The following is a 24,825-nucleotide window of genomic DNA, read 5'->3' on the forward strand; positions in this document are numbered from 1 at the left end:
ACATGTCTGCCTTTGTCTGGACTCTGAATGCATGTGCATGGAACTACGCGTATGTACACACACCTGTGCAAGATGGTGCAGCTCCATGGTCGGAGCAGCACTGCGTCGTTTGGCAATGTTAAGAATTCCGACACACTGCTGGTGGGAGAGCACACACATGGCAATGTAGCATGACATGTGACCTTGTCGGACCCTTTCACCTCATCACTGTCAGCAGAGCAGACAGGCGGCGCAGTCCTGTGGCAGAGCACTATGCAGACCCCATGGGCTGTAAGTCGTGCCCCCTCACATGGGGCAATGGGCAGACGCCAAACAACACATGACTCGTCCAGCAAGGCAAGGTGTGCTGAGACTGTTGCCATCCGTAATGATTGGTTTTCAGCTCTGCCTCCCCATTTCCTGCACCTCCAAAGGTTCCCATGCTGCGTGTGAGTGTCTTAAGTATGTCCCTGCCTATTCTGGCCGTTGCCTTGACTGTACTGACACGCACATGCCAATAAAGTCTACGCAACTTCACTGGTGTCTAACTGTGAAGAGTGTTGATAAGATTGACCACTCGTGTGCCACCATGAGCATTGTCCCTTCACAGAGATGGTCTGACTGATGCATGTACAATGGGGGTGGGTCCCTTTTGACAGCTCCACCTCTGTGAACCAGACATTGTTTTGGGATAGCTGCTGGCAGACCTGTGCACTTATGTGTCTTCAGCAATGTGAGCATGGTGTCCAACCTCTGACCATGAGGAGCAATGTCATATATAATAACAGAATGTGTCCACACAGATGTGTGTGAGTAGGTATGCGACTTGAAGTTCTATTGTCACATGTGATGTAGGACACCACTCCTGGCCTGCTACCGATTTGGTCATTCCTGCACACAGACCTATTCAATACATGGATGTGTGCCTACATTGGGGGGTTGTGAGATTGCTGTAAATGTGCAATGGGGACACAGCTAGTACTCACCTTCACAGTCATCCAATTGGCCATGTGTCTCAGGGATAAACATGCGCATTGATGTCATTCACCAGGGTGTACCTTCTTGTGCAATCATTGTCCCTACATCCAGCCATACTGTCATACATGAGTGAACATAGTCGTGACACATCTGTGTGATTTCGAATATTTTATTCACATTCTGGTGAATGACGGAGCTGGAGCCGTACATGGTCATCCAAGCCCACATAACATGGAAGCCCAGTGGTGGGCCAACCAGAGTCCTTTGGGGATTGAAAAGTGATAGGGAAGAGAGGGAGTGCAGTCCGCAGCAGGATTGCTGTGAAATTGTCAAGCAGTGAAGATGTGGCAGTCCATGTCGGGGTCCAGGTGGATGTCGCAGAGTAATCCTGGGGACAGTGGGAGGTGTTGTCCCAGGGCATCTGGCGGTGATGGATGTTACTACCTCCTTCCTCACACAGTAATTACCATCCACATCTTATTCCTCTGATACTTCTTCGGTGTCCGGTGTGTCCGGTGTATGTGGCGGTGTAATGGCTGCATCACTGGGTGCCACTGACACATCAGGGTGCGAAGGTGATGGGGCTGCATCACTGTGTGCCACTGACACATCAGGGGACGGAGATGTGTGTGTTGAGGTTCCCGCTGCAGTTATCGGGGACTGGCTCAGTGGCAGCAATGGCAAGATGATGAACTGCAGGGCATGGAAGATCCCAGCTACATCTCGCTGGTGTTCAGCCGTGGCAGCCCTACTTCCAGCCTGCATCTGCTCCATGGTCTCTATTGTCCTCTGCATCTGTGCCAACTCTGTGCTGTCATCGCGGGTGCCTGTCTGACTGGACAGTTCCTGTATATGAGTAATGGCCCCAGCGAGGTCAGCCAAGGATTGTCAGTGAGCATGGTGAGGATAGGGGGTGTCTGTAAAGGACTGTACATGGTCCCTGATGGGACTCAGACACCCACGTATTGCCTCGAGTTTGGCTGCCACGAGCTCGAAACCCACCCGCAGCTGATCCACCAACTCCACCTGGCAACCCAACACACAGCGTTGAAATTCCATGTATTGTTCGTGGGGGTCCTGGGAGACAGCCGTGGTGGTGTGTGTTTCCTGCTGTGCGGTCTGTGCAGGTGGTGGGGTCACCTCGAGGCAGCTGACCTGCCCTGCTCCTGGGGGTGGGCTACGGAGGCTGTCCATTATCTCTTGGAGGGTGTCTTGACATATGTGCAGGTTGTCCTGTACATCATCAATGATGGGGTTTGTGGTCTGCTCTGCAGTAAGTGTTGATTGTCCCTCTGCAATGTTAAGGGGAGATGCAGGTTAACAGAGTTTCCCCTGTATGTTGACGCTTGGCAGATGTTTACATACAGACTGAATGACAATGCACATTGTGACTGTTTTGGTGGAGCTGGCTATTTGATGGCAGACAGTGGGATTTTCGAATACATGACGGATGTGTGGTAGTACCCGTACATTATCATCACACAATGTCAGTCAATACCAGATGTGAGTGGCCAGTTGCTACGCACAAGTGGAACCTGTTGTGTCCTCTGTCCTGTGGTGTAGGTGTTGCACTTTGTACCACATTGCCGTCATTGCTGATGTTCTGTGATTGCTATGTGTGTGTGCTGCATTGTGGGGGAGAGCCCCTGCAGCTCTGATTTTGTGTACCCTTATCCCTTTGAGGTGGTGTGCCTTTAAATTGTGTGCTTTACGGGGGCTGAAATGTTTGCGACTTGGGTCAAATATGCTCTTGGCCTTGTGCATTGTTCGTCTGCTGCGTGTATTGGACGGCATGGGCTGTGGGTGCACGTGGATATGTCAGAGTGTGACCTGCTCCTTTACGGATGTGATCTGCACTGGGCCCCCTCCATGTCGAATAGTGCACCATGTCATGTATATTGGCTGCTGCCATGCTATCGGTCATGCAGTGTCACTTGCATAGTCAGTGTGGCTCACACAGGCACTGCTTTTCTTTATTCATCACATGTGCATGGCTGGGTTGTGTCGTTTGTGATTTGGAGGGGGCCCATGTGTGCCCATAGTGGACGGGGGCCTACTTGGTGTTCCTATGTGTGCTGCAGTGTGCCAAGGGTATCAGGGACATGTTCCACAATCATTGTGGGTGTGCAGTATGCTACACATAATTGTGCATGTGTGCCATTGTGCCCATCTCCCCCCGTCCCCCAGTCCCTGGTGGTTACTCACCCTGTTGCTGTTGGGTCAGGTATTTTGAGCTGTATCCATGCCCCCAACTCCTGCCACCGTCTCCACACTGATGACTGTGGCCACCATTTGCTCCAGCTCATCCAGCATCTCCTGTGGCGCAGGAGGCCCACCTTCAGTCGCCCTTGCTGCCTTCCTGTTGGCGGAGAGCTTCTCCTTGGTTTGGCTGTGCACTTCATGCCAGCACCTCTTGACCTCCTTCATCGACCTCCTCGACACTCCGACTGTATTGACTTTGGTGACGATGGACTGCCATATTTCCGTTTGGGTTGCCAGTGCCGCAGTGGAGGTGACGAACAGTTGTTGATGGTGTTCTATCACCTCTGTGACGATGATCCGGCCTTCCTGAGCACTGAACCCAGTCTCCCTCTTCCTCTTCTCCTTGCCCTTCCCCGAACACGGGGTTCCTGGCTGGTCCTCCGTGGGGCCTGTGGGGTTCGGCTTGTCCTCTGCACTCGGTCTGGGTGCATCCATGGTGCTACGCAGTTTGAATACGTTTTGGTGTTTTCTTTTTTTTTGCTTTTATAGAGCATTTTCCGGCATGACGCGTGAGAATTGCAGGCCTGTCGCTGGTTTTCGTTGATTTTGGTATCGCGCTTTGTGGCATCGCAACCTTTTGGGCGTTCGTGTTTCGCATTTTTTGTTTGTCACATTGGTTTTTACGCGGTCATTTGGCGCGTTATCATGCTGCTATCTCATGGTGACGACGGGTTGGGAATTGGACGTTAAGACGGTGCTATTTTCTCGCGATGGACAGCGATATGCAAAGTTGCGGTAAGCTAAATTTGCGATGGGTATCACACGTTCTTGAGAATATCCCCCCTCATTTCCTAATACCTCACATATCAAAAACAGAGGCCCTGCTCTCTCCAAGCATTTTTCTGTCTCTTCTCACATCAATTTGGTCAGAAAGTATGCGACCCATTGACTCAGTGGCTGAAACTTTACACAACCTCAGTATAACTCTGGACTCAATCTGATGCTTGAACGACCAGTCACAAAAGTATCAAGAATATGCTTCCGACAACTTGAGGTCATAATAAAATTATTTATTGACAAAATTATGAAGATACCAGTTGTGAAAATGTGAACACTACCCAGACTGGACTAGGCTAAATCAGTTTATTTGGCAGCATTGATAAACTGTTCCATTGGCTTCAGCTGGTCCAAAATGCTGCAGCCCAAATACTCAAAGGGATTCCAAAACACCATAGTATCTCTCCAGTACTTTGTTACTACACTGGCTCCCCGTTAAGGAAAGCAGGTGCTAACAATAACACATAAAACTGTACATTAATGCACCCCTTGTTTTTTATTTTTATTTGAGCCAACCATGAGTGCATGGCACTCAAATGGCCAATCTGGGGAATGCCCTTTTCACTGTCATACACACTGAATCGTCACGTATCAAATAGAGGAAAACCATCAACACCTGGCTCTTCTAATATTTGTTTGCTCCAGTGTTTCTTCAGTTACATTTATTTATGTATTTATTTATGGAAGTTTTTTGGCAGCGCACTATCACTCCAAAGGAGACTCCTGCGTTCTGGCACCTAGCACAGTTGGTAGGGACATCAGTCAATTAATAAATAGTTAATACTTATTGAAAGAAAGGTCTTCATGGCTTTCTTAAAGGATAGTAGATGTTGAAGGTTGCAGATGGCAAAGAGAGGTTTATTCAAGAGTAGGACTCCCTGTACTCTAAAGGTGTATCTGCCCCACCTGGCCAATTTTGTTGAAGGGATCACAAATTGAGCTTTGTCACTACCTTGGGATGTTCTAGTAGGGAATTATTTTTTAATGCATCCTTCGAAAAATTAGGAGCATTGCCTTGCTAAAGTTTGACTATTATACAGCAGGATTTAAATAACATACGTTCACATCTTGGGAAAGTAAAGTTGTCATAGGTAAAAGGACACCAACTCAAATTTTGTAAGATTTATGATTACTCTTAATAGGACATTGTTATTTTTTTTAATTGATCAAAGGTATTTCTAGGAAGGTCTATGTATCCTGAATTACCATAAACTAATCTTAATCTTACAAAGGTATTGGCCGAAGTTACTTTATGTGAGATGGTTGAAAAATGTATGACCTTTGTAAGGAACCTGATCTGGAAGTACCAGGCCTAAATTTCTTTGGTGATACATACTTTGGTTGGAGTCAAGTATAATGCCTAGGTCTCAAACAGATGTAGATTGTTGGTGACATTCCCTTATGTTGGGGAGCCAAAGTGAGGTTTCCCAGTTGTTAATTCTGTTGAAGATGGGGATAATGTCACATTGTGTGGGGGTTTAGTTTTAAAGCATTCAAGAATCACATAAATCGTACAACCATATTCTTCCTATATATCTGTTGTATCTTCATGTTGGTATACTAGTGATTGTAACATTCTGATAAGCATTTCGATGCCAAACAGGCTGAGCCGTGCACCTTCTTCAGGGCACTCAAAAATCAATCTAACAAACAAAGGGTGACAAGGCAGCATTAAATGCCTTTTGACACCGAAACGCATGTGGTAATAAGATTATATTACATGTATTTTGAGAATAATGATGAAGGCATGCAATGTTTGATATAAATAATAACATGATTATGATTCTCTAAGTGGAAAACCATCATAGGCCTACTTGCTAAACAATGTTAATGTACAGTGAACTTGAAGGAGGATTTCAGAGTTAGTTGTCAGTGTTGTGTATGTGGTATGCCTATCAGGTTTTTTAGTGGCATTGGTAGCATAGCAAATAATTATATAGTAATTGAGTTTATTTTCGTAATCCAACTGCAACATTGATTGAATCATTTTGTAAACTCTATGTCCAAAGATGCTGATGTATTTCAATAAAAGCTAATTCATTTTGAGATTAAAATGTCATTTTTATTATTAATCAGTGCCTCCTTTGAGCTATTGAGGAGGTGGGTTGTTTGTTTATTTTTTGGTATAATTATTCCTCACCTGTCCTGATCTGTGATCATTCTTAAATCTTGGCTGCTCTGGGTATTACAGTCTTTGTTGAGAAGCCTAGTCTAAAACCGGCTTCCAATGAGGATAACATTTGATTTACTTCTGCGAAGGACTGAATTTGCTTATTTAACAGTTTGTCCAAGAGCTTAGCAAAATCAGGGAGGAGAGAAATAGGCCTGAAATTCACAGAGCTTTTTATATAGAATATTACATTCAATAAGTGAGGAGTTTCTTTTAACCATGATCATGGGGCAGACAGTACAACATAAGGATTGGAGTACTACTGTCAGACAAATATCAAGAGGAGATCCTGATGGTTAACCAGATTTCCCTTGATAGAGGGGAAAGGCATGTGAGACTTGGAGCATTCTGCAGAATTTGATAAAGCTGAGGGTGGACAATACCAGTTTCTAAGAAATGCTGATGTTTAAATGAATCTCTAACTTTGTCTATCTTGTCTACGAAATAAATATGTGGTTAAAGAGTCTAAACAGATCTTGAGAGAGTATTGTGTCTTCCTTTATAGAAGATGGGTTATAAAGAGAATCAATTGTCTTAAACAATGCACAGAGTTTATTATTGGCTGGGAGTATATTATTGAAATAAAAGCATTTTTTTGGCTTTCTGGATCATTTAATTAAATTTGTGCATTTGCATTTAGTAGACTTGTCATGCATCTAAAGATTCTGTGAGTGTATGGTTCAAATGCTCCAGTAGGCTACTAGTGTCATTTAACATATACATTTAACTCCCTCTTTATAGAAAAATGTTGTTGAATTCCTTATTCTGAATTACTTTAAAATTCCTTGTCATGACTGCCGTGAGGTAATGGTTAGTATTGATTATTTTTGTATTCCTTATTACTAAAAAGTTAAAAAAATCATATGCCCACGGTAATTCCCACTCAGATTAGAACTGTGCTCTTAAGAAGTAGTAAAAGCAAGCTCAATGATACGGCCTGCCTTCTGCTCCCACCAAGCACAAAAAATAATTTGCCAACTGCACAAAAACAAAAAATCATCAAGAAAGTAACATAGTAAGCAACACTAGTTATAGTTTGTAGTGTAGGTGTTGGAAACCATAACTGACAAAGGGCCAAATGTACAACCCTTACATTTTCCGACTCACAAACTGCGTCACTTTGTGTCTCGCAATTTGCAACTCACAAAATGCAATGTGCAACAGTGTCACAGACACTGCTAGCGATGCCCAAAGGGGACGCAAATTGAATGCCTCATCAATATTCATGAGGCAAGCGCAATTTATGACCCAATTGGGAATGGCTAGCACCCCCAGCAATGGTGGCCTGATGGGGTCAGCAGACCATCATGTCTGGGACTGCTTTTTCAATAAAGCAGTTTTTGTTTTTTAAATGTAGCACGTTTGCGAGTGATTTACCACCTACTTTAAGTAGGTGGTAAACTGTGAGTGTTTTGCTGCCGCAAATGTGGTTGCAAATCAATAGTACATGGCAGTGAGTCTCGCAATCAGGAAGGGACGCCCCTTCCTAATTGTGGGAGTCACAAACACAATTTTGCGAATCAGTGCCTCGCAAAATAGCGATTGTACATACTATTACCTTTTTTTGTGTTCTCAATTGGGCCAATCTCCTGTTTCCGAGCGCAAAAAGGGGTCGTACATCTGGCCCAAAGTTCTGTGGTTTTATGTGTTTTGAGGAAAAAGTACAGATGATGGACGAAATGCTAAACAATGCAAATATTCACCCCCAGTCACAGATCTGGGTTTAATCCATTATTTTTTGCTCACCACGCCACCCCAGTTTGGACCCAGCCATATGCAATCAGTCTTGATGTGCTTCTCATGGAAACAGTCCAGCCTGAACTGGCAAGCCAGGACCTCCCTGGACTGGAAACAAGCATCCCAGGACATGTTTTGGGGTAGCATGCCTCATCAGCAAGTCTAGATTATATCTAGTAGCACAGTGAGCATGGGGCCCACGTCTGGGCATACCCTTCCCACTTAGGGTGGCAAAAACAAAAAGAACAAATGATGGACGGACTGATGAACAATGCAGTCACCGATCTGGGTTTAACACATAATTGTTTTGCTATCCACGCCACACCAGGCTGGACCCAGCCATATGAAAATCAGTCTTGACCCTGCTCTTCATAGGAAAAGTCCAACCAGAACTGGCAAGAGAGGCCCTCATTGGACCAGAAACAAGCAACCTGGGACACATTTCGGGGGTAAAACCCCTTAGCGACCAGGCTAGCTTGAATCCAATGGAACAGTAAGTAAAAGAACCATGTCTGGGCATACTCTTTCCACTGAGGGCCCGATTCCGATGTCGTTCGGAAGGCCTCCAAATGGGATTTGGCTTTACCAGATGCGATTCGTAGCCCTTGTTTATGACTGATTCATACACGGGTCTGAACGGCCAAGTACGATGCGAAGTTAGCGTACGTGTCGGCCAAATCGTTTCAGGGGCCCGAAGCTGTCCGTATGACTCGTACATAGACGAAACGTGCCGTGCAATGAAGCCGGATTCCGACCAAGCAAGTACGATGCACGATCCAGACAGCCGCTTCGCTTCGGTCTCAGCGAGACGAGGCGGCTGTCGGAAGCGTACTTCAGGGGCCGTACCAAGCCCTCCTTCACCCAGGGCCCTCTTAATCTGTCACAGAGATGCCCATGGGTCCCCCCATTCCAAACATGCACTGTGTGGTTGTCACCATTGGGTGTCCGCCACAGGGTGTATGCATTTTCCCCACCCACCCCTTTTTTGCTATGGGAGCCTGTGTATGGGTCTGTACGCAGGCTCCCATAGAGTTCAATGGAAGTCTGAGCGAATCGAGTCCGTATGTTTACGGACACATCGTACTTGCTCGCTCGTACCCCCGGATCACGTTTCATCCAGAAAGACCTCCGAACCAGAGCCGTACGGAGGGCTTTCCAGAAGGGATCGGAATAGGGCCCTTAGTGTGACAAAAGCAAGAAGAACAGATGATGGACTTAATGCTGAACAATGCAAACATCACCCCGAGCCACAAATCTGGGTTTAATCCATAGTTTTTATGCTCACCACGCCACCCCAGTTTGGACCAAGCCAAATGTAAATTAGTCTTGACCCTAGAGACAGATTTTGCACTGCTACTGTAGTGGGTGGCACAATGAGTGCTGGAGTCCTTGGGTAGCATTTAATGTACAGGACCTGAGTATATTCAGTACCATATACTAGAGACTTATAAGTAAATTAAAGGTGTCTGTCAGGTGTATATCAGGTTTAACATGCTTAACAGGGAGAGCACAAGCACTTTACATCTGGTTTGCAGGTTGACAGAGTTATCCAGCCAACAAAAATAGGATTCAATAAAAAAAGGAAAAAAATCTCTTATGACACTGCAGGAAGGCCAGATTTCCAATATAAACCATTTCAAACCTGCCTGGATTTTTGCTTTAAACATTAGTATCTAAAACAACAACTAGAGGGATCTACACCAAACCAGCAAAAGCACGCTAAGTACAGTTATACTGCCATGTCATTGTAAAATAAATTTACAATAAACTTTAACCTAGAAATGTTTGAAATATTTATTTTCAAGATAAATACATAAAAAAATGTTCCCTATACTTCACCATAGGGAGACTCTGAAGTCAGGTGCAAGATCTCTGCATGGTAACAAATAGGGAAAATCAAAATGTTTATTTATCTTGAAAATAAATATTAAACATATGTTTATGTAAAATATTTAAATAGATTCAAATGATTGATTTAAATGTAGAACAAAATAAAATGCTACGGCACTAATAAATCAAGGTTGAATTAAAACTTTGATTGATGGAAATATATTAAACTACATTAAAATTATTATTCTAAAGTTTAAATTAAAAAACTGATTCCACCTAAAGAACAACATTTTAATGTGCATTATAAATTAGGAAAGTTATGTGTAGAATTATTAAAATTGATGTAAATATTGTTTTAATAAAAGTAAGTGTTACTATTACATTAAAAATATGTATTAGCATATTTTAAAATGAACTAATAAAATGTATCTATATTTATTTGTGTTTTTAAGTATTTAAAACGATTCCATTTAATTTAAAATGATTTCCTGAGTTCTATTTTCTGTGCCTACTTCCATTATTTCCCATTATTTTCTAACAAGAGGTGTTCTGGTGGATCATTTGTACTGCTTGAAATACTAAATGCTGAAAAGTAGTACATTTACTCAAAAGTGTAAGTTGCCTAAGTGCAATAAGGCCTTAATTTAAGAAAACTAACTGACCTTTTTATTTTACCTTCAAAAAGATATATATTTTTAAAGTATGTAAAAAATAACTTTCAACCAGAATTTTTTGAAATTTAAAATGCTGGTAAAGGTGATTCCTTAAAAAGTGATAGTTGTATATCAAATGAATATACTTATATTATTTTAAATTTAATACAAATTGAATTTGAGGATATAATATGTTGTAACCTTTATGTTCTAGGTTAGTATTAATCATTGTAATTAATTAGCATTTATTTTTACATTAAATATTGTGTATTTCTTCATTTTTTTACAATAACAAACTTTAATAATTTCCTTATATATTCCTATATGAAGATCTCCACCACAAAGATGAATATCTTCACAAACAGTTTGAAATCTACTTATAACTCTTAAGCTGTCAAATGGGATTTAAGAGGTTCCACTCCTTAAGCAGTACAACTCCGAAATTGGAGGACATGGATACTCTAATGTGTACACCTACTTGTGAATCTCCACTCAGAAGTGGTGAATGGCAATAAATTGGAGATTTACACCTAAGTGTAAGAGGAGGAGTAGCTCTAAAAGTGAGCCAATCTACTCATGTAGATTTACCTTCATGAATAGACCCATGGTAAATAATTAGATATTGGGCAGTGGCGTAGCTAGGGGGGGCGGTGGGGGCGGTCCGCCCTAGGCGGCACTATTTTAGGGGCGGACAAAGGCAGTCAGATAAGGCTCGGCTTGCTTTCGTGGATGTTCGGGGACGGGCAGAGAAGGAATAGGCCTCAAGCAATGTCCTCTTCTTTTTTGTGCTGGCAGCTGTCCCCCCCTCTCTTCCTATTATTCCCTCTTTTTCTGTCTTTCTCCTCACTTACTGAAAACCGTGACTTGAAGAAACGGTTCACAACCTCTTGCCTTCTTTCATTTAGTTGCTTCCCTGTGAAATGGATCCAAAAAAGAAAAACACGCAGGAAATACCCTTTTTCTGACATTTTTCTATTCCAAAGTGCAGCGGGATGGAGAGAAATAGAAGGTCTTAAATATGAAAAATAAATACATAACTAAATAAAGCAAGATAGAATGGTTGCAAAGTGGCCAGATTGGTTTTATTCACATCCAAACACATCAGCCTCACTTTACAGAGTTTGCCAGTGAAGCGCCACTTTTGTTTTCTCATATTTCTTTCAACAGCATTGTTGTTCCCAGGTGGGGAAGTGCACCATTCCTGGAGGTACTGCAATACCTGGTTGATGGGTGGATTGGAAAACCATGGCTCTGTTTAGGGATGTGGTCCTTTTAAACCATACTGCTTACGTTTATTAAGGATATAAGCAATGGACATTGAAACGGTTCCCTTCAGGGCCCTGTAGTCATGTCCTTAACTTTTCAGGTAAAACAACTCGCTGATTTCTGAATAGTGAGTTAGAGATCGTTAAGGTAACCATGTTGTTTCTGCTTACATTTCACATGCTTTACTTAATCTTGCATTCCCTATGAGTGTTGTTTTTTACTTTTTTTTTTTAGGTAGCATATTACTCTTATCAAGTGCATAATTTGAATTGAGCCACATCCAAGTGTTTATAGCGGGCACAATTAGGTTGTAGCTGAAGGCAGTGTGAGTTTCTCTCAGTGGGGCAGTATGGTGTTCAGTGGGGGAGAGGATGTGGCACTATGGCCAGAGCTGTCGAATTTGGAACTGGGGAACTGGGTTCAGCCTTCATGACCAGTCCACCAGACCACTCTACTGAGGGAGCATATTCCCATGCTAGACCTTAGAAGGCCCCACTAGACCTTAGAAGGCTTGATGTCTTAGCACAAGCAGGTGTACCCTAGTGATTGTGGGTTAACCTTGAAGGCCTGTCCACCACAATCCATACTGAAGTTCATCTCCAGTCTTGCGGGCAGGCCTACGAAGCAGCACACCCTAGAGCAACAGGGATCCAGTCACTGTGACTCTGTCACTGAAGTCACATGAACCTTGAGCAGGTTAGGGCGGTGCAAACGGTGTGACCGCACTGGGTACCTATTATGGGTGGATGCGCAGTGTTTGCAAGTATATTATGGTTTAAAAAAAACTAGCTGCCTCCTTCCTGGCCTCCAGCAATTTTCAGAAACAATAGAAATGTCATGATAAGTTCAGTGATTAATGTTCTTCCTAGAGAACCGAGTTTTGTCTAGTGGAAGGGTTGACTCCTGGAAAGGTAGTGCTGGAGCGAAGTTTTCCCTAAGAAATGTATAGCTCCTCCATATTATCATTTTGAATTAACATGAATAACTGATTAACATTAATAGTATTAATTGTTGCTGTGGGTTTAATTAATCAACATTACTAATTAGAAATACACGTGGGAATCGCATTTGCATGGCTTGATTTATACGTAAACTAATATCGTACGCATATTAATATCGGATTTTAGAATTTGCATGTTGTATGTTGCTTTTGTGATGTGATTTGTGAATCGTGCTTTAAATTGTGAGTATAAACCTGCAATACGTGTTGTTTTTGCTAGATATATACACACACATAGTGGGTTTAGTGAGGGAATAACATTTTAATAGTCATTTCCATGTATTAATTACGTCTTATGTTTCTTTGCTTAAGTTGACCTTTCTGGAGTGGCCACAAAATGGCTGCAATCCCTATTCTGACGCCCCGACATAAGACAGAGAAGTCACTGAGTGAAGTGCGTCTGCACAAAAAGATGAGCAACAATAACCTCGTCCTGACCCCAGGCAGAATGTATCCGTGAAGGTCGTCCTGGGAGGAGCGCCAAGCACCAAACAAAGGATTTACTTAAACTATGAACTATTATACTTGATGACATAAAGGACACGACCCTGCATGGGAATAAAACATGCCCTGAATGGACTAGAAACTGTTACAAATGTATTCAAAATTGAGAAGCTGCAAGTAATGCAACATTTGATGTATGAGAAGCAGGAAGAATGGTCCTGGTCAACCAATTAAAATTGTTTTGTAACATGTATTGAAACATTTGCCGATAAACATTTACTATAAAAGTAGACTAGAGAGGGTAGGACATTAGTCGTCGTCGTGGTCGTAGTCTTCTTTTGCACACCATCATTTTACTAGATTGCCCGACGTTATGCTGACGGAGAGGGCGGTGACACTGCTGGACAGCTGCTGCCAGAGACTCTGATGGACTGATCAGATGCCCAATCAATTTACGAACTGATCCTTTGATTTATGGGCATAAATACGAAAGATCTGAAATTGACATAGAAGACGACATTTAGCCAGATTAGGTAAATATGCGAACCAAAAATATTGAATGCTATATGATTTCCTTATGCTTTAATTAGATAAACATATTGTCCGCATTTAAAGAACTGTGTCGGGTTATTATTTGAAGTATTTCAATGTATATTGTTTATTAAGAATTAAGTGTTGCTATTCCCAGCAACTGGCTGATCCATGGCCAATAGCATGGGAGGAACTGCTAGGTTTTAATGTATTTGAGATCCTGGTGAGGTAGGTAGGTATAGGTAAACTTGCCGATAATACTCATCAGGTGATTGGTGCACTCTTCCTCCCATTTCCAGCGCATGAAGTAAAGAAAGAAACTCCCTCTCTTAAGGACCATTAATGCTGAAAGTAGAATGAATGATTGGTGTTATGGGCCCCACCAGTGAATGAGTGAATGAAATGTGGTCCGGTCTGTAGCTAGGGGATTTGTGGTATTCAGCGCTGGAGCAGTTTTCTTGGTAGCAGAATGATGGTTAGCCATTGTTTTGGGTTTAGCGACGATTGCTTGTAAATAGCTTATTGATTATTGATTGGTATTGATTTATGTACTAACACTCTATGTTGAGTCGAGTTATATGTTGTTTGCATGGCTTCTGGGATGTAGGAAGTCGGAAGTTTAATGGTTCCGTAGTAGAGCAGAGACAGATGCTGCTCTCGGGAAAGACGGGATTGTTATAGCCCTGTAGGCACACAGGGGAAACGTGTGACAAGTGAAATTGCACAGCACATTGTCTGGGTCCGATTTGGTGACATCGTCGAGTGTTGCCAATAGAGACATTTCCTGTATGAGGGAAGTGTGTATGATAGCGAAGGTTACCTGTGAAATTTTGGTCTTTAAGTACCAGGAAACCAATTGGCATACCGATAACGCTTATCACTGAAAAGGTAGCAGGTGTTCTCTGAGCTTGTTAGAAGGACAAAGTAGAGGGAAGCGCTGCTTTGTTAACGAGTGTCATAATTCTGTAGTAGGACAGACTGTTCGCTATTCTCGGGAAAGACAGGATTCTGTGTGTATGTACTACATTTTCTTGTATGAACGAGTGTGAATGAAAAGGCATTTGGGTTGATTGCGAAACTCTAGGTTATTTCAAAAATACCAGAGAAACAATTAGCTAATGCTTGCTAGAAGCGTGAAGTAGAGGAATATGCTACTTTATCAACGGAAGTAACGATTCCGTAGTAGGGCAGAGGTAAGCGCTGCTCTCGGGACAGACGGAATTCTGTGAGAAAGGTCTTTTGCTGTTCTTTGGTTAGCGAAGTTCACGGAGCGGTCTTGTAAAGGAGGGGTAGACGAGAGCAGAGCAGAGCGAGTTGCCGCAGCGGCTGCTGATGTCAGAACGACTGCGCTGGGATTCGACAGTAGGTTAGAGGCGTAGAACGCTCCGGATTGGTGCGTTAGTGTAAAGCCACGCTAGGAGTGGAAGAATACAGAGTGACGTAAACGCTCCCTGATTGGTGCGTTAGTGTGAGTCGCGCTGAGACTGGAGGATTGGGATAGTGACGTAGACACTCTTGATTGGTGCGTTAGTAAGAGTCACGTTGTGAGTGGACAGAATAGCGGTACCATTGTAAGCGGACTAAACGGTATACGTAAACGAGAAAATGTTTTATCAGCCACCAGAAAAGAAGAAATCCTGGTTTGGGAAAATTAAAAGATGGTTCAAGAAAGATAAAGTAGTTGAGACTAGGGAAGGACAGTTACTTCCTCCACCGAAAACCCCCGCATCTGCAATGATTGCGAAATATGGGTATCATACTTGTATTTGGTTAGATAATTGGGTAAAATACACCAAGGACGATGGAGTCCTGGCGTTTCCAGAACATGGTTCCTTTAATTTGGCTGTCTTGAGGAACCTCCGAGACAAGATGATGAATTTAGAACCGAGACCTAGACCGACGCAGTTTGAGGCATTGACGGAATGGGAAGACGAAATGCATGAACGAGAGAAACAGAGAAGTGGTAGGGGTTACAGATATATGTTTGGGAGATCATACGGACATGAGACACATGACGACAGGATGAAAAGGTGGCGGAATGCAAGTATGACTGATGGTTTGTATCCCGTGAGAATGATAGGAGAAAATGAAGGAAGAAAATGTTCTGAGAAAAGGCGGAATACGGATTCTAGTGGGTATGAAGTGAATGAATCAGAAGATGATGTTCTTGATGAAGTGTTTTACAAAAACCCACCACCGTATCGACCAGAACCAGAGGCATTGACACCAAGTGCCCCAATGAGAGAAACCTTACGAATAATTAAAACAGAGACCATGTCACCAAAACTAGGGAAAAGTAACTCTGCAAGAGAGACAGAAAAACATACAGAAAGTAGGGTAAATGATGAGAATTCAGTGGAACTGGCCAAAACTACCCTAGAGTTGACTGAGAAAATAAGAGGATTGACCAAGAATCTAGAAGCTGTAACAGTTCCAGTAACGATAGGTCCGGTAATGCCCATATTTGAGAAACAAAAAGATACTGAACATTGTTTGACAGTGCCATACAGAGGCCAAAATACAATTGAGAATACTGAACGGAGTCAAACTGACAATCCGTGGGGACCGACAATGAATATGTTTGAACCGAATGTTTCAACTAATCCATTTGTAAATCAGATTTACGCTGAAAAGAGCAGAATGACAATGGAAACATTATTAGAGCCACAAAAGGCCCCAGAACAAAATAATGTAAATAATTCAGTAGGACCTTCTGTAGATGAGTTAAATGAATGGATCAGAGAGTTACAGAAAAAGGATCAAGAATCCCAGTCAATAGATGTGGCAAATATACGAATGGTATTGGAAGAATTAATATTAGGAACTATCCCTACTGAAAAATTGAAAAATTACCAGGATGAGGAATTGTTGTCTCTTTGCAAGAGTGCAACCTGGAGAGCGAAAAACTTGCATGAGAGATTAGAGGAAATTGCAAATGAAATGGGAATAGATTTTAAAAGAGTAAAAGCACTGCAAAAATCTTATCGAGTTGATTTCACTGAGAAGGATATAGAGAACCTGAACACTGCAGGTAGGATAGGTCAAATTAAGGACATAATTGGTTTGTTGAGAAAATGGGGAGATGTTGACAGATGGAGAAGCAAGTGGTGTAAAAGACGTGATAATATCACAGAGAAGACATTTCCAGCATTTCCTGTTAGAGAGAAAGAAAAATTGACAACAGAGTACCCCATGAGAGAGATTCCAGGGGGAGGGTATGTCCATGTTCCATGGACAAGGCAGGACATTTTGTCTTTCACAAATGATTTCCCTCGACTACGCGAAAAGCCTGTCGAGTGGTACCGGCAGGTAGACAGATTTGTAAAATTGGCAAAGGTATTATGGATAGATTTGAATAGTCTATTCGATTTAATAGTACCAGCAGATTTGTGGACAGAATGCAAGCTGATGATAAATTGGCCTACTCAAGAGTATCCTAGGGACCCTAAGACAGCCGCTCCCGATCCAGAGGTAATAAAGAAATATGAGCAAGTCATGGCATTCCTGAAAAATAGGGTACCCCCTAAAGAAACTGATTGGGTTAAGATTGACAGGACCCAACAGGAAAGCAAGGAGTCAGTACATGCATATTATGAGAGACTAATTCAGGCATTTAAACAGTTCAGTGGAGACGAGAACCTGAGTGATAAAGACTTGAGCCATTTCGTATACAGGTTTGTATATGGTTTACGCCCAGAAATTGGTGATATGATAAAGCAGCATACAGTTGATTAGCAAAATAAGAAAATAGATGAAGTTTTGAGACATGCAAAATATTTCAGTGATGAGATTGAGGCAAAACAACGAAAGCTGAAAGAAAAGGCAATGTGGGCACAGGTAAAGGTAGCCGAACGACAGGAAGCTCACTTGGTAGAGCAAGCGAACAATCCACGAGTAAGACCCCGATTTGGTACAGGGAAAGGAAAAAGTAATATAGAAGAAGCCAAAAAGAAATTCCCATGTCACAATTGCGGTGAGTTAGGGCATTGGAAATCCGAGTGTAAGAACCCTCCAAATACTAATATTGAAAATAGATCGTTGAATCCACAGGTGCGGAAAGAGGTGGGTGGTCAACTGCAGCAACAGCAGCAGGTGGTTACTTCCCAGAACCAGGTGCCAAAACCACCTTTACCACAGAACAGAAACTCACAGAAGTATAGTAAAGAATCGGGATTCTACAATGAAGAACAGGTAAATAAACCATCACGTGCTCGCACTGTTTCGCAGTATTGGCTGCAACATGATGAGAGTGATTCGGAAATGGATTATTGACGGTGCCGAAGGGAGGAAGATGAGTGCGTACTTGGCGCAACTCTAGAAGTAGACCAGACAGGACCATTTGTAGATGGGAAGATAAATGATGACAACATTATTTTTCTAGTGGATACTGGCGCTACTCGATCTACTGTTAGATCAGCAGATGTTAAGAACCTTCCGCTTTCGGATGAAACAATCCAAGTAGTTGGTGTATCCAACCAACAGCTAAAAACACATCTTACAGAACCTGTAAAGGTTAGTATAGGGACATTTTCTGACATACACCGATTTGTGGTGTGTGACACCAGTCCTGTAAACTTGCTAGGTAGGGACCTACTGTGCAAGATGAACTGCACTATATTTTGTACTCCAGATGGAATAGCCTTTGAAACACCAGATGAGGATGTATTGTACAAAATGACCATAGCCAACAGAGAATGTGAGACTATTGGAACATATGCAGTATTTAATCCAGATGAATTGCCCAGAGAATTGAAACTGTCTGTAAAAGCAGAGGTTTGGGATTTTACTGGAGAAGATGGAGGGCTAATGAGAAACGTAGACCCAGTAAAAATTACTGTCAAAGATGGAGTTAGTTATCCAAACATTCCTCAGTACAGATTGACACCTGAAATAATTGAAGGAGTAACTCCAATAATTGAGAAAATGATCAAGCATGGAATTCTGAGGGAAATATTGAGCAGTCCATGTAATTCACCCATAATGGGCCTGAAAAAGCCAAATGGGAAATTCAGAATAGTGCAAGACCTGAGAAAGGTAAACAAAATCGTTGTACCATGTTGTCCCATTGTGCCAAATCCATCAGTGATTTTGTATCAGATTCCCCATGATGCAGAATGGTATACAGTAATTGATTTGTGCCATACGTTCTTTTCTATTCCATTGCATCACGACAGTCAGCAAATTTTTGCATTTCGGCATGGTGCCGAATCCCACAGGGGTATACAGAAAGCCCCTCAATATTTAATCAATTGTTGAAAAAGTCATTAGAAAATCTGCAAATGCCCGAGAGTTCAGTACTAATGCAGTATATCGACGACCTCCTTGTGGCGTCGAAAACCCGTGAAGCTTGTGAGGTAGACACTATAGCCTTGCTAAATCACCTGGCAGATGGAGGATTAAAAGTTTCCCCAGCCAAACTGCAGTATTGTAAGAAGGAAGTACAGTATTTGGGACATAACATTGAAAAAGGATTGAGGAAAATAACAATAGACAGAATCAGAATCATAAAAGGAATGAGAGCCCCCAAGACTCAAAGAGAAGTGAGAATGTTTCTGGGAATGGTAGGGTACTGCCGCCAGTGGATCAGCAACTTTTCGCTGATTGCAAAACCTCTGGTACGGCTAACAAGGAGTGATGTAAAAGATCCCCTTGAATTAAACAAGGAAGAATTGGCAGCATTCAAACGATTGAAAGATGGATTGTGTGAAGCCCCAGCATTGGGTATGCCTGATTATGAAAAATAATTTGAGTTATATTGCAGTGAAAGAAATGGATGTGCACTTTCTGTGTTAATCCAGAAGCATGGAAGATTGAGGAGACCGATTGTATATTACTCATCAATGCTTGACCCAGTAGCTGTAGGCTTACCTGGATGTCTGAAAGCAGTGGCTGCAACATGTCGAAGTTTGGAGCAGAGTGAAGGAATCATTATGGGATATCCTTTGAAAGTGTTTGTACCTCATGATGTGGCGATTCTTTTAACAAGGAGTCGTACGCAGTATATGACACATAGTCGGCTGACTAAGTATGAGAAGGTCATATTAGGTGCAATGAATGTGAGCCTTGCAAGATGTGTGAATGTGAATCCAGCAACGTTGTTACCTGATGGTGAGAATGTGGAAGTGAGAGATGAAGCAGATCATGATTGTTTGGATGTACTTGAGTATTGTACGAAACCACGGCCAGACATAAAAGATGTACCTTTGGCCGAAAATGAGTATGTAATGTTTGTTGATGGGTCATGTTTGAGAACAGAAGAAGGAGTGTTGAGTGCAGCATATGCAGTATGTACGGTTTCCACAGTGATGGAATCATCCTATCTGAAAGGAGTGAAATCTGCCCAAGTAGCAGAGTTAGTGGCTCTGACTCGAGCATGCAAAATTGGGAAAGGTGTGTGAGTGACTGTGATAACTGACAGCCAGTATGGCTTTGGAGTTGTTCACGATTTTGGCCAGCTGTGGCTGCAAAGAGGCTTCCTGACCTCAAGTGGAACTCCTACAAAGAATGCTGAAGTGGTTGGAAAGTTGATTGAGACGATACAGCTGCCTAAACAATTGGCTGTGGTGAAATGTGCTGCTCATAACCAAGGGGAGGATTATGTTACTGTCGGCAATCGTTATGACATGGCACAGTATTATGCTAGAAATCATTATTCGGTCAATCGGGCAAAGGAGAAAGAGATGACTTCTTATTCCCTAATGTTTACTAACGTTGTAGGGGCATGGGAAGAAGTAAGACAATTGCAGGAAGAAGCAGGAGATGAGGAAACAAGGCAGTGGGTAAAAGTAGGATGTGCACCAAGGGAAAAGGATCATGTGTGGGTCTATCGAGATGGAAGAACAGTCATGTCTGATAGCATGTTGTCTACCATGGCACAGATGTATCATGGTCAGGGACACATAGGGAGAGATGCTATGATCAGGTCATTTAAGCAGACCTGGTACAACCCAAAATTCAGAATGATATCAGAAAGTCTATGTCAGAGATGCTTAATTTGTCAGCAGTACAATCCTGGGAGAAAGACAGTGGTGAGTCTGGGAACTATAGGTCGTGAAGGAGGGCCTTTTACCAGAATGTAAATAGACTTCATTGAGATGCCAACATGTAACAGATTGAGGTACGTCCTGGTCATAGTCTGCCTATTCTCCAGGTGGGTGGAAGCATACCCGACAAGGAGAAATTATGGATTGACAGTAGCAAAGCTGCTTTTGAGGGAATTCATCCCCAGGTTCGGGTTCCCAGTGACTCTTGAATCAGACAGAGGAGGGCATTTCTATAATGAGATTGTAAAATTGGTCAGTGAAGCATTGAATGTACAACAGAAACTGCACTGTGCCTACCGACCAGAGGCTTCTGGTGTGGTTGAGCAAATGAATGGTACAATCAAGAACAGAATTGGGAAAATGTGTTTAGCCACAGAAATGAAATGGCCTGATGTCTTGCCTCTAGTTTTGATGACCATACGTGCAACCCAGATAGAACTACAGGGCTAAGTCCTCATGAAATAATCATGGGACGTGCGATGAGGCATGCATTCATACCATTCAACAAGCTGATGACAATTTCTGATGACATGGTGTTGGAGTACTGTAAAGGCCTGGCTGACGCAGTTCATTCTGTGTTTCATCAGGTTGGAGCGGATGCCACCACCCTTGAAAAGAAGCAAGCCCATGATTTAAGCCCAGGAGATTGGGTGAGGATAAAGGTCCACAGAAGAAGAAACTGTTTGGTTCCCAGGTGGGGAAAGCCAAGACAAGTCATTCTGACCACGACAACAGCTGTGAAGTGTGCTGGACTGAAAAACTGGATCCATGCCAGCCATACCTTGAGAATACCAAATCCGCTGGATTGCAAGGAGAAAGAGTACTATGACGAATCAGAGTCAAGTACTGAATCAGACCACAAAGAATCAAAAACACGTGAAAATCCTGAAAGGGGGGAGAACGAACCAAAGCAGATTCTGGTCCCCAGAAGTGTCTCTCTGAGAAGAAGATTGCAGATTTCTGACAGCTCAGATTCTGAAGACGAGCAGAGAAAGAAAGGTCCTAGAAAAGAACCTAAAAAGAAAGAAGGAAAAGACAAAGAAGAAGCAGTAAAAGAAGGTCAAAGGGAACAGATCCCAGATGAAATCTTGAGAGAAATTCCACCTGAACTAATAGATTTGAATGAAGAAGAGACAGTTACAGAGAGAGAGGGACAGATTGCGGAAGACCCCCGAGGAGGTATAGGGAACTGCAACATCCAGTTAGGTGAAGGGACAAGTAGTCAGCAGGAAGATCGCGTGCCGGAGATCCGAGGAGGGAAAGAAGTAGGGAAACCAGAACAAGTGGTGGATAAAGAAACTGGTGAAAAGGAAAAGCAAGTTGGGACAGAATCAGAAGAGAGTGGTAACGAAATACCTGAAGGTCGAGTTCTGAGAAAGAGAGCTTGGAGAGAAGAAAAGAATGAAAAGAATGTCAAAGAAAGTAAAGTGAGAAAAACTGTAAAACCAGAAGTATGGCCGAACAAAATAAAAAGACTAAGATATCGACTGTCTCGAGTGAAATCACCCAGAGCTGAACAGGTGAATGAAGTCACAAGTCAGGAAAAATCAAAGGAGAAAGAAACAGTTGTAACAAAAGAATCTGGAAGAACAAGAAAACCTAACCAGAAGTATAAGTTGCCGGAATGGACGTATGTGGCCCTGCCTGAAGAATCCCAAGAGGCAGATATTCAAGGAAATCCAGAGGAGGCTTTACTGAAAGTGGTTAAAGAAGAAGAAGAATCAGAAATCCTGAGAGTTCTCTTGTCCGATATTGGAGAAGAAGAAGCGGAGATTCAGGAAATTCTGTATCCTGATTGGGTGAAAGAGGCAAAGGACAATGAGATGCCCAACTGATTAATGAAAGAAGCTGTTGATGTGGAGAGAAGAAGTACAAAACTAGTAGAATTAAGTAGAAGCTTAGAAGCTTTGGGGTAGAAACTGGTCACAAAGTAGAAGAGGCTAAGTCAAAAGACACAGTCTATTTTAGAAAATGGCTAACACAGATGGTAGTAAAAGTAGATGTACATTCATGAAAAGATGGTGTAAAACATGTTGCTGTTGTACAGGTTTATTAATGCTTATATGGAGCATCCTAGCTCTTGTAATATCATTTAAAGTCACAATAGATACAATAGAAGGAAATGGTCAAAACAAAACCAACATAGGTAAAATTTCAAAGGTAGTACCGACTGTTGCAACAAACATTAATTTGCATAAAGATAGGTCTATTAATGATTTTTCTAATAATGTATTTTCAAAATTATTATATGAATATGTAAAGACTATGGATGTAAGGGACTGCTACGTCTGCATGCAGTTACCTGCTTCGGTGGCTGAGGGAGTGACTTCTCATCACCTTCCAGCTACTTATGGAATAACATGTAGTGTAATAGCTAGTTTGTTTTATGAGATTGGGAAATTAGAGTATTATTTTTCAGATGTAGATAACATTTTTGCATTAGTGTCTGTTAATAATAAGTTGAATAAGGTAAGACCTGCAAACGTTTTAGGTGAATTTTTCCTAGAGACAAGTGAACTAACATTAGAAGCTGTGTTTAAATATAACTTGACATGCAGTTTGCAGAAAGAAGAAAAGACCTTTTTGAATATGGTTGAGGAAAGAAGGCATAAGATGCACAAAAAGGCAACAGAAGGAAAAGTTGAGAAAACAGCTTGGGACATAGAAATGGAGAAACACCTGACAAAAGGAGAGTCAACACCAACAATAGCTTTAGATAGGCCTCAGAAAGGAAAACTTTGTATAAGAAGGAATCAAACTGCATATGATAATCTTTTTGTAGGTAACAGTGAGTGCCATGATACATACCGAATCATGGGTGGATGGGGATTCAAAGGTGGAAGAGATGCAGTATTTCCTGGAATATATTTTATCTGTGGGAACAGGGCATATTATCGTGTGCCAGACCATTGGTATGGCACATGTTATGTAGGCCTGGTATTTCCAAAAATCTTTCACATGGACAGAGAAGAAGGTGTAAATAGTTTAAATGGTCATTTAGCGCGAAGAAAGAGAGAATCTTGGGCAGAAATTGTGGGTGACATTTTTTGTGCATTGATACCGGCAGTGGGAATAACTCTGAATGCAAATACAATTAGAAGATTATCTACAGTAGTGGATCGCTTGTCAACAAGCACTGCTCATGGATTCTTATTGGTTAATACTGAAATGGTTGCCATGCGTGCTATGGTAATGCAAAATCGACTTGCCCTTGACATTCTTTTGGCAAAGAGGGTGGAGTCTGTGGAATGCTGAAAGTTCAACATTGTTGCACTTACATTCCAGATGAAAGTAAAGATCTAAAAGTTTACATTACAAATATTACTGAATTGCACGATGAACTTGTACCACTGGAGGTTGAAGATGTATGGACAAGAATGGGAAAGAAAATAGCTGCTATTAAAAATGTCATAGTTAAAATAGGTAGTACTGTTATAGGTAAAAATTTGTTTCCATTAACATGTGTGATAGTTGCAGTGTTAGTGATAAGATTAGGGTGCATGTGTTGCAGGAAAAAGAAAACAAATAATAAAATGAAAAGAGATAAACTTAAGAGAAAAGGAAAAGATCCAGAAAAGGATTTTGAAGAGATAGCCTTAGATGAGTGGAAAGACAAAATATATAAGAAGGTAAAGAGAGATGAATATGAAGAAACTGAATTTTGAGCTATGAATAAGAAGTCATTTCAAATCTTCGTAAAAAGGGTACTAAATTTGGGTGTTTTGTGGTGATAAAATCACCAAAGGGGGGATTGCTGGAGCGAGGTTTTCCCTAAGAAATGTATACCTCCTCCATATTATCATTTTGAATTAACATGAATAACTGATTAACATTAATAGTATTAATTGTTTGCTGTGGGTTTAATTAATCAACATTACTAATTAGAAATACACGTGGGAATCGCATTTGCATGGCTTGATTGATACGTAAACTAATATCGTACGCATATTTATATCGGATTTTAGAATTTGCATGTTTTATGTTGCTTTTGTGATGTGATTTGTGAATCGTGCTTTAAATTGTGAGTATAAACCTGCAATACGTGTTGCTTTTGCTAGATAAATACACACACATAGTGGGTTTAGTGAGGGAATAACATTTTAATAGTCATTTCCATGTATTAATTACGTCTTATGTTTCTTTGCTTAAGTTGAC

This window comes from Triturus cristatus, chromosome 5_2, assembly GCF_964204655.1.
Source record: "Triturus cristatus chromosome 5_2, aTriCri1.1, whole genome shotgun sequence".
NCBI lineage: Eukaryota > Metazoa > Chordata > Amphibia > Caudata > Salamandridae > Triturus > Triturus cristatus.